Source organism: Passer domesticus, unplaced genomic scaffold, assembly GCF_036417665.1.
Source record: "Passer domesticus isolate bPasDom1 unplaced genomic scaffold, bPasDom1.hap1 HAP1_SCAFFOLD_125, whole genome shotgun sequence".
NCBI classification, from domain to species: Eukaryota; Metazoa; Chordata; class Aves; order Passeriformes; family Passeridae; genus Passer; species Passer domesticus.
This window is the reverse complement of record NW_026989919.1, coordinates 134482-144812: the sequence shown is the minus strand read 5'-3', so window position 1 is coordinate 144812 and position 10331 is coordinate 134482. Positions and strand designations below refer to the sequence as shown.

At 48.9% G+C, this 10331-nt stretch overlaps 1 long non-coding RNA gene across 1 annotated transcript; it reads right to left on the bottom strand.

The window, feature by feature from the left end:
• Positions 1 to 5445: 5445 nt before the first annotated feature.
• Positions 5446 to 7428, bottom strand: LOC135291807 (uncharacterized). Its single transcript, XR_010354506.1, has 3 exons — positions 7320 to 7428; positions 6031 to 6080; positions 5446 to 5870 (listed from the first exon to the last, which is right to left on the bottom strand). It is a non-coding gene; the product is annotated as an uncharacterized LOC135291807 (long non-coding RNA).
• Positions 7429 to 10331: the final 2903 nt, after the last annotated feature.

Sequence of the window (10331 nt, the reverse complement as noted above, 5' to 3'; positions counted from 1 at the left end):
TGGCGGATGCATGCCTTAGGTTTAAGCATAAAAGTCAGCTGCCAGCCAAGAACTATTCTACTATTGTAACTTCCTGCATGGCCATTTACCGTAAGGCAACAACCTGGTGCAATTATACCACAAAGAGAGTGTCAATCTCATCAAATGACCCTATTCAATTACCAGCAGGTTACTTTTTAATATGTGGGGACCGTGCTTGGCCTGGTCTCCCATTGATGCTGAGCAGGGGGCCATGTACAATTGGACGGTTGTCTCTACTCACACCCAATACGTCCATGATCTTAAATATGAGTCACCAATATCATAGAATTAAAAGAATGGTCCATGCATTTACTGCTGACTGCAAAGATGATGTAAAATTTTGGTCCCCAGGGGCCATAGTGGCAGCATCCTTTTTGGCTCCAGGGGTATCAGCAGCAGGTGCCCATGCCATTTTAAACAAGCTAGGATGCTGGCTTGCTAAACAAACTAATGCCACTTCTTTGGCACTTTCTAGGCTTTTGCTTGATGTTGATTCTATTCGCCATGCAACGCTTCAGAATAGAGCTGCAATTGACTTCCTTTTACTGGCACAAGGCCATGGTTGTGAAGAATTTGAGGGCATGCATTGCATGAACCTCTCTGATCATTCGCAGTCCATCCACTCCCAGCTCTCTGAGTTGCGAAGGTTAATTGGAAACTTACAGGTAGAATCGGGCTCCGGTATTGATGAATGGCTCAAATCTTTAGGCTTGTGATCATGGTTGCGCTCTATTCTTAGAGTCATCATTATAGCAGGCATTATAGCTTTGTTAGTAGTGTTAGTTTTGCCTTGTTCTTGCATGTGCTTACAGAACATGGTTCAAAGAATGATATTTGTTGCATCTAATCAGACTATGCTTGTGCAACAGAAAAACAGGGGAAGTGTGGAGGATTTTGTGAACAGCTGGCTAGCTGACAAAGGTCACACTGATATAATACCGTTAGTTAAGGAAGAAGGAGATGGGTATAGGAGCCAGCGGACAATGTCTAAATCAGGCAAGGGCACTGTGCCCTTGGTGCAACATCAGGATGGGGGAGAGGATCGTTAGTTAGAAATATGAAGAAAAGATGAGAACAGCTGCAACACAGTAGCCACAAGAATGCTAAGGTAGGCGTAGTTAGCTGATAAGTAACTAACCAATAATGAGCTCGCCTTTTGCAATATGTATTGGCCTCATTAACACCAATATAAATGTATGTGCCTATCAATAAAGTTTTGAGATTTGCTGATCACTCATATTGAGTGCCGCATTTCTTCCGCCGATTACCACAGGCCTCAACCCACTACTTTTATCCCAGCAAGTACAGTGAGACAAGAGCACTCCTTTAGATCCAATGCTTTGAATTCAGCAAAGCCTCCCTATCCACTCCCAGCTGAGATGTTCAGGAATCAAAGGAGGAAGCTCCACCATGATTTCATTGGCAGTAACGGGGACACGCCTCTGGAAGTGCTGCCAGCTGAGCCAGGGGCTGGGCCTGGGGGGGACTCATGTGCCCCCATTGCTCTCTCAGGGCAAATGCTGTGTGTGCAACACCAAGGAAATGTAACGAACAGTGCCTCAGGGATTTCATACAGACAAAAAGGCAAAATGGAACACACTTTGGTTTAATGATAAACACAGATTGTGTCTCAACAAAGACAAAATGTGAAAAGTTGAAGCATAGAAACACCAAACCTGTTACATTTATTGCTAAATCTAACACTACTAATACATCTTTAATAATAATAATGTATCTTAACTAATAAACACAGAGATTCCTATCAGGTAAACTAATAGAAGAATAAACAATCCTAAAAACTTGAAAAACAATCGATTGTTTTTATAGATAATATAATAATAGTAAATAATAATAAACAATTATTTCTATCTAGTCCTCTTTACATCTATATCTTGCTAGCCTGGGGCAAATGCAGGGCTAATTTGGCCTTTTCTTCTTGGGGAGAGGCTGTGCATCCTTGCGTGGGCGGTGTCTTCTCCTGTGCTTGTTCCTCTCCTTGATGGTTTCAAACTCCCTGGAAGACAGGAAACAAACCATGCATTGTTAACTTCATACACACCATTAAGCCAAGTGCTGAGATCTCCCTTTTTGGATGAATTTCCATCTTTTCAGGCTGTGACACATTTGTAAAGTGATCAGCACCATGAGTCTGATCTTTCTGGTTTCAACTCTTTGAAATGTCTTCCTCCTTTTGCTTCATCCTAGGTTTAATTGGATCAGCAGCATCAAAGCAAGCTTTGATGCATGTGTTCCTGCTTGTATGAACTGTGTCTTGTTGGGGCATGGCAAGGTTTCACTGGGAATGCTGGGTTTGAACGAAGCTGTTTGGGTTCCAAGTGGGCTGTAAGCTTGAGCAGGGCTGCCAGGGGCGATCCTGCAAGTGGCCTCAGCTTGCCCTGTGGTGCCTTTGGAAAGGGTCAGCGTGCTTTAGGCCAAAGGGGCAGCTGGGAGCAGAAGGAGGAGGAGCTCGCGCACCGTTGGCACTGCCCGCACGGAAAGGGGCCTCCCGCCGGCTGGGGCGGCTGGCGCGGTTGGCAGCAGGGACACTCCGCGCTGCCAGCCCGCTTGCGGCTTCTCTTCCCTGTCTCCCCAGTCTCCTTCCTGGGAGGCCTTTTCCTCCTCTTCCGTTTGCCTGCAGTCTGGAAATCAAAGAATCCTTATCAGTGCTTCCTTCCTCTCAGACAGCTGGGATTCACAGCGTCCACCCCAAAAATCTATCGGCCTAAGCAATTTCTTCCAAACCCCGAAGAGCTGAGAAAAGGGCTGGATATGGCAGTGGGCTGCAGCAGGCTGCCAACCCAGCACTTGGAGGAAAATACTCTTCTTTACCACAGCTCTAAGGGGGTGGGATAAATACGTGGCTATCTCTAGTTGTACATGTCTCATTTCTACCTCTCTGACTAACATCTATTTATCTCTGGTTTTCCTCCCCACATGTCTAGGGCATGGATTTTACATTCAATCACACTAGTAAAGACACATGATTACCCATTTTCTGCTACCCAAAATAATCTCTCTCTCTCCCTCTCACTGTCTCTCTCTGGGAAGCAAATTGCTGTTTGCTGGTAAGGAAAGTATTAAAGGTGCCATAGCACCAGCAGCTCTTTCTTGAGGATACGCTGGGGTGCTACAAAAGATCTCTAAAATTTGGCAGCATCTCCATGAAGGCAGCCCAGATGGCTGATGTTAGCAAGCAGTGGGGAATGAAGGGTCTGATAGGAATCTGAGGGTGCCAGCCCTTGAGAAACCGATTTGTAGAGAGTCGAAGCCCATTTTGGTGGCGGTGCTGCTTCGTTTGGTCAAGGTTATGCTCCACAATTCTGTATTTCAGGGCAGCAGCACAAGAAAGCCCCGGGCAGCACCTGCTGCGCCTCTCCTGCTGCGTGGGACCAAGGGAGCCAGGCAAAGCAGCGTCTGGCGTGGCTTGCAGCAGGGTTTGTGCCCTTCTACCAGTTTCTTGACCCTGCTGGCATGTCTGGATTTTCTTCCCACTCACCTGAGCAAGAGTGCTGCTGGCAAGTTTCTGCTCTTTTTTCCAGCAGTAGTAATACTCCACACACTGTGCCATGGTCTTACTTGGGATCTGTTGTGAAGAGCAAAAGAAGGAATCTGAAACGGCAATCCTGTAGGGTGCATTGGAGAACAGTGAGAATACAGAGTAAAGTAGGAATTAAAGTCATGGAGAAAATTGAGGAAGGTGTAAAATGAAATGAATATGGAGGAGTCAGAGAGGCATTATGCAATGTAATAAACCGAGTATTGTGCTACGTGGTACCACATGTAATGCACAGATCAACACCAAGTCCCTCTAGCAGAGTTCTTCTTTGCCCTGTTCACTGCAGTTATCCCAGCACAAGGTGTTGTGGAAGCAGCAGCACACCTGGGAGACAAGTCTGACAGAACAGAGCTTTGTCTTCCAAAACAGCCTGGAGAGAAGGGCTGCAGAGGCAGGATCATCATTTTCACACAGGCCTTCCATGTCCTATTTTGTGACTACTTTAACAGTTTTGAGAAAAGAGGGACATAGGTGCAGTATTTGGTACCAGCAATAATCAACATGTCCCTTCTGGTGATCTTCCAAGGTGAGGAATGTCCTACGGCTTTACCTGCTTCTGGATGAGATGGAAATCCTTGCCATAGGTGTGGAAAGCCTTTTGGAAGGCCTCCTTCTCCTCAGGTGTCCATCTATCAGAGCCTGGCAAGAAAAAGCAGCAGCTGAATTGATCCCTCTAGCCACTTGAAGCAGATCCCACTGGCTGCCAAAAGCAAGCTGGCTCCAGCCGTCATTCACGTGTGTGCGTGTCTGCTCCCTCAGAAGGTGATGAAGACGAGAGCAGGCATTCCCCAGGGAAAAAAGCATGGAAAACGAGTCAAGCTGAAGGAGTAGATGCTGGTGCTTTCTCCATCCCCAGAGAAGGCGAGATCTTGTGCTGGTTCAAAGCACAACTAATTGAAGCAGAAATGCTTGACACGGCCATTAAGGGCATGGCAGCATGTGTCAGTGAAGGAAGAAGCTGGGCTTTGGTTACCTGCATAATGATAATCAGCCAAGGGATGGCCTTGAGCTGTTGGAGGACCCCCCGAGAGCAACATCTCCAGAGCCTCCTGCAAGATGCAAGGGAAAAAGGCTTGAGCTGCCCCACAACACAAAAAAGGAGCCAAACCCCACCAATGCTGCCCTTCAGCCGCTTTGCCTCTTCAGCTGAGGATTCAGGCCACTGGCTCTCATATGGGTCAAAGATTGCGCTTTGCTCCCAGTCCCTCATTTTTGCTGCCCAGCCCTTGGCTCCTGCTCCACAAGGGTAGCATTTTCCTCTCCAACTCCATGATTTTGCTCCTCCTGCACCCCAAATTGCCTCAGCTGACTGAGGCTTCTGGGAATTGTCCCTCAAAATGTCTTCGAGAACACAGATCTCCAGGAGGTTTTCAAGGCAGCAGGCTGCAGGACCCTGCGGCGCTGCCTCCAGGAGAGATCTTGTCCCTGCTGGAGCCATTTGGGCTCAGCCCTGCCGCAGCTGGACGAGACACAGCAGGCAGCGAGTGCTCTGCTGCTTGTGAACTCCCTTCTTCAAGGAGCAGCCAGGAAAGGCTGTCCCGCTGCCCGGGCCTTATCAATTCCCTGCCCACTCTTGCCCGCGCCCAAACAGCCGCTTCCTACCGGAACGCTGCCGCGAGCCTGGTGCAGGCAGTGCAGGGCGAGCTCCAGCTGAGCTGCTGCCCCGGGAAGGCCACGGGAGCTGGCCATGTCCAACAGTTCTCTGCCTGCAAGCACAACAAAAACCCACCCAAAGTCAGCCTTGAGCCAACAAAGGGGAAGGCTTGCCATACAAGGCAGAAGGAAAGCACAAGAGCTAAAGCCTGCAGCTTGGAGAGCACAAAAAGGAGAGCAAAGCAAGGGGCAGCTGAAGCAAGGGCCCACCTAGTGCTGCCTCTCCCTTCCATGCAGCTTTAGGCATAAGGAGTGGGGGCCAATCTCCCCTCTTCCAGTGGCACATGCCCCTGACCCATTTGGAGAGCAGCACAGTTGCTCTTTTTCCTGCTCTGCTGCAGAAGCAGAGCATTCTCCTTGCCCCTACAACTTCCAGAAGGGAAGATGGGCATGACAAGGAGAGAAGCAGAGCCTGCCAAAAGCTGCCTTTTTATCCAAAAACCAGCATTTTACACACCCGAATATCTCAGGAGTGGAAGGAAAGCTAGACAGCTACCTCTGTCCGGTTTTTCCATGTCAGGGTCGTCTTCCTCCAAGGGCTTCCAGACCTTCCAGGGTTGCAGGCTCTTCATCCTCACTTGGCGGCCCGGTCTGCAGCTCAGGGAGCTCGGCCTGAAAGTCACTGCCAACATTGATGTGTCTAGAGGAAGAAGGAGTAGGACGTAAGAAAGGCAAGTGGTCAAGAGACATCTGGTGTGTAGCCACAGCCTTGGACCAATCCCACCCTGACTCTGAAGGAGCAGTTGTCCTGCTCGCCATTCCTCAAGTTTGCTGTCCTTTAACCCTAGGCCAAAACTCACGGCTCAGTGTAGGCTCTTGCTTTCCTTTTCATTGCGCCTCTCCTTTCCACCTGAAAGAGATCAAAACAACGCTCCAGATGAAACTCATTCTGCCAAGATGTGTCGGTAGCCTGCTTCTCATCCTCATCATCACTGAAAACCCCAAGCTCCTCTGTCCCAGCTCCTCTCCATTAGGTGTCATTGCTGTGTTTTTCACTTGGAATTTCTGAGGCAGGTCTCTCTAGCAGTGTGCACCTTCCTGAAGAAGGAAAGCTGAAGGGCAGGCACTAGAGTGCCTTGAGTCTTGGGGCCAGTGAGAAGAGCCAAGAGGATGCATGGAAGATGCACTACTGGAGGCTTGGGTTGGATGTAAGGAAAAGGCTCTTCAGCCAGAGGGGGCTAGGGCACTGGAACTGCCTCCCCAGGGAAGGGCTCCCAGCACCAAGGCTGAGAGAGCTCCAAAAGTCTTTGGACACTCCTCTTGGGCACAGGCTGGGATTCCTGAAACTGTCCTGAGCAGGCCCAGGTGCTGGGCTCCATGATCTTTGGGAGTCCCTTCCAGCCCAGAAAACGCTGTGACACTGTGATTGTGTTCCTGAGAAGCACCACTCAAGAGGGCATCTCACAGCTGCCTCTGACCGTGAGGCAGAGCCAGCCCTACACACATTGAAAAACACAGACAAATCTAGAGCAATATCTCTCTGGAAAAGAGATGTAAGGCAGGTGGGAAAAAAATCAAAAAAGCTATGAAAATAGAATATTGTTCCAGTGTCTGGAAGTGATGTTAGTATGTGAGTATATAGGAATTGCTGCAACCAGATCATTTTGGAGGATGAAAGCCAGTACTGCAGGACAAGCCCAGCAAACTGCTTCCATGCTCTGATGGGCAGGCATCCCAGAGGAGAAGTCCCATCCTTCTGGTTTTTGAAGCTTTGCAGGAGGTGTGACCAGAGTGAGGGCGTAACAGGATTAGTGGACACTGAACCTCTGACCTCCTCCAGAATGACCAATTGGTTTTGGGGTTACCACAATGTAGTTTTAGGACTTAAATGGGTGCCACGAACTTTTACATGGGTCATCAGAGGATGAGAATCTGCAAGTGCACCGTGACAGCTCTGTACATCCTCTATGGAAAGGTCTGTATTTCCCCTGGAGGCAGCATTATTCCTGGAGAAGTTGCAGCCTGCTTTCATGTGCAACCTCGTCTGGGGAAAGTGACCACGCACCGTGTCTGTGGTGGTTGGTGGCAGAGCCAGCTGGAGCCTCCTGCTGTTCTGTGAGTGCTTTGGGGCCCACGGGGATTTTCTTACCTTGCACAGTGCCAAAGTGCTGTGGGGATGCCTGGCGGCAGACGAGGAGACGAGGATGTCGCTGCAGAGGCCAGCTGTGGCGCCGAGTGCAGAAGGTGGCTGCTGAGGGACAGCCCAGGAGCAGATGCTGCAGCTGCTGCTCCAGCTGCTCCACCAGTGTTCCACCAACGGCCGCAGGAGCAGCAGACAAGGGCAGTTGCTACGGGCACAGCCCAACATTCCATGCAGAACCCCAGGGGAACCATGGGACAGAAACAGGGATAGGCCACCTTTGCCCCTTCTACTTCTTCTGCTGCAAGTTTGCTCTGAGGAGCTTCCACTGGGGCTTTTCTCCTCAGTCCTCTGGACATGGAAAAGCAGAGCCGGGACAGCTCTGGCTCTCCTCTGTGCTTCTCTGGAAAGTGCCTGCAGCTGAACAGGCACAGGAGGCTGGCTCTGTCCAAGGGCCCATTCCACACTTCCTGCACTGCAGAACCACAAGGACTCCTGCCGCTGCCTCTCCTCTGGCTCTGAGAGGAGCTAGAGCTTGCAAATCGTTCCGTGCAGAACCAAGTGCAAAGATTTCTGTCCAAGTGGCGGCATTCATCCTGCCCCCTTTCTCAATTGTCTGGTGCCCAATAATGTCACTTGATGTTTTCTCTCCTTTGGCCTGCTGAGCTGGTCTCTCACCTCAACACTCCTTGCCTGAAACTTGGAGAAACGGGATGTTTCTCAGGAGAGCTGATGGGGACACACACACTGGGGCAGTGCACCAGCATTGCTGTAGTCAACACGTCATGCAGAATTTCTAGGTCTCCCTCCCAGCTCCTTTGAAGAAGGGAGAATGTTCGTCTCTACTACTCTGGCATTCCTCTGAGGAAGGAACACCAAGAGAATTTTGTTTTCCACATGAACGGCTTTCGCCTTTGTTTGAATACTTAGATATGGTAAAACCCAGCCACTTGTACTGCTTCCCTGCCTAAGGTTATAGCAAAAGCAAATCTTGCTTCCTTCCCAGCCTGCATGTTACACCCACGTCAGCCACCTGCTGGGAAAACATCTGGAACAAGGCCCACTGCAAGGCAGATACTTTGTAGGCTCCAGATCCCACCTGCACTGCCTCCAGCAGGCAAGGGCAAGCTTTGGTCACTTCCCAGAAGCAGCCTGGCCATTCCCCCCTGCCTCGCCCCCTCACCATCCTCCACAGCCCCTGCTGCCAAAGCCTCGCTAGTCAGAGCCATTTGCTGGGCTCAGTAAAAGAGTGACTTGGATTCTTCTTTGGCGCAAATACCAAAGCTGTGAGAAGTGAGAGGACCAGGTTCACAGCCGCTCTGCTTTAGCTGAGGACATTACTGGAGGCTCAGAGGGGGAGACTGATCCTTTAAAGAGAAACTCAATCTGAGCTCCTGGTGTTTTCGTGGTGCGTGTGGACATTTATTTTCTACAATCTCAAGATGATCCTGAGGTGTTCTAAAAAGTCTCTTTTCCCCAACTCAGCTGTCGAAAAAAGGAGTCAGAAGTCTTCGTTTTGTTCTCAAGTCTGTTTATTATTTCTTATCTAAAACATTCTCTGTCTGGCTTGCAGAGGTCTGTTCTGTACGTCAGTCTGAGGCACACTGCCCTCCCCCAGGGCTGGTGTTGTCTTTTATACTATAAACTACGTATTCAATATTTACACTTATGTCCCAATACCTATCACCTGTGTTAGACAGTGACTTTCTACTCTAAACCAATCCCAAAGTGCCACCATCACCAAGAAGATGGAGGCTAGGAAGAAGAAGGGAGAAGAACAGGACAATGCCCAAATTCCTCCATCTTGTGCCCCTAGACCCCCATAGTCAAATTCTTCAAAATTCCACCTTTCAGCCTGTGACAACTACTTTTATGCTACTTAAACTTTTGTGACTTGTAATTCTTCATATAAAGTTGGTAATTTGCTCCCATGGGTTGAGATTGAATTCCCAAGTGTCTTTGGCTTCCTGCCAGGGTCTCCAAGCCCCTGACAGGATTTTGAGCCATCCAGGGCATCCAGAGGGATGTCCTGGGTTCTGACAGAAGAAAAGACGACATATGGGACTTATCCTTTATTTGATATGAAACAGTTTTCAACAGAAATCGGGGAAAAAAGCCTTTGAACACATCTTTACTTTGAAGAAAGGTGGTTGCAGCAGCAAATACTTACCACGACAAATAGGCATGAGCTGTCATTCTTTATGTTATTATGTGTGCGTGAAATACTGTCACTAAGCCTCTATAAAACACACAGTGCAATGGGAATCTCTATTTAATCTCCTCATCAGTACAATTTATGCTGGATTCTGAGAGACCTATTTAATTACTTTAATGCTTCGACCATTCCTGTGAATGTTCAAAAGCCATTAACCATGGCACTCAGACTCTGGCAGATATTTGGTCTTGAAGGAAAACTTTTTACTGATTTTTTTCTTATGTCTTTTAAAACACACTGTGATCAGTTAATATCATGAGTTAGAAAGCCATAGCATGTCGAAAAGCACTATTGTAGCAAACATCTATGTAGTCAGAAAACGTCCTTTAGATAAAATCAGAATGTCCAAGGACTCTATCCTCTCCCTCTCTCTTTCCCTTGCCTCTTTTTTCTACCTTTCCCTTCCCTTTTCCCATTCCCTCTTCACTCCTACAGTCTCTTATATTCACAGAGAGAGGTTTCTATAACCTGTCCCCTTTAAAGGGATTTACCACCCCTTCATTAACTCTGCCAGATGCTGTTTGAAGGTGTTCTCTCCCTTCTCTGAGAGGCATCTCTACACCATCCTGCCCCTGCAGACACTCTGCCTTGGTGGCAGAGGCTGTCACAGCACTGCCAACAGCAACTGTGCAGCCAGAGCTGCAGAATCTGTCACTGCTGGCCTGAAATTGCCAGCCCTGGATGGAAATATCAGCAGGAGCTCATGCTCTGCCTCCCCGTGCTGACAAATCCCTGCAATCCCTCCTGCTGTGCTCTGTGGCAACACTGCCAGAGGAGGCAGAGGATGTGCCACATCCTCAGGGACA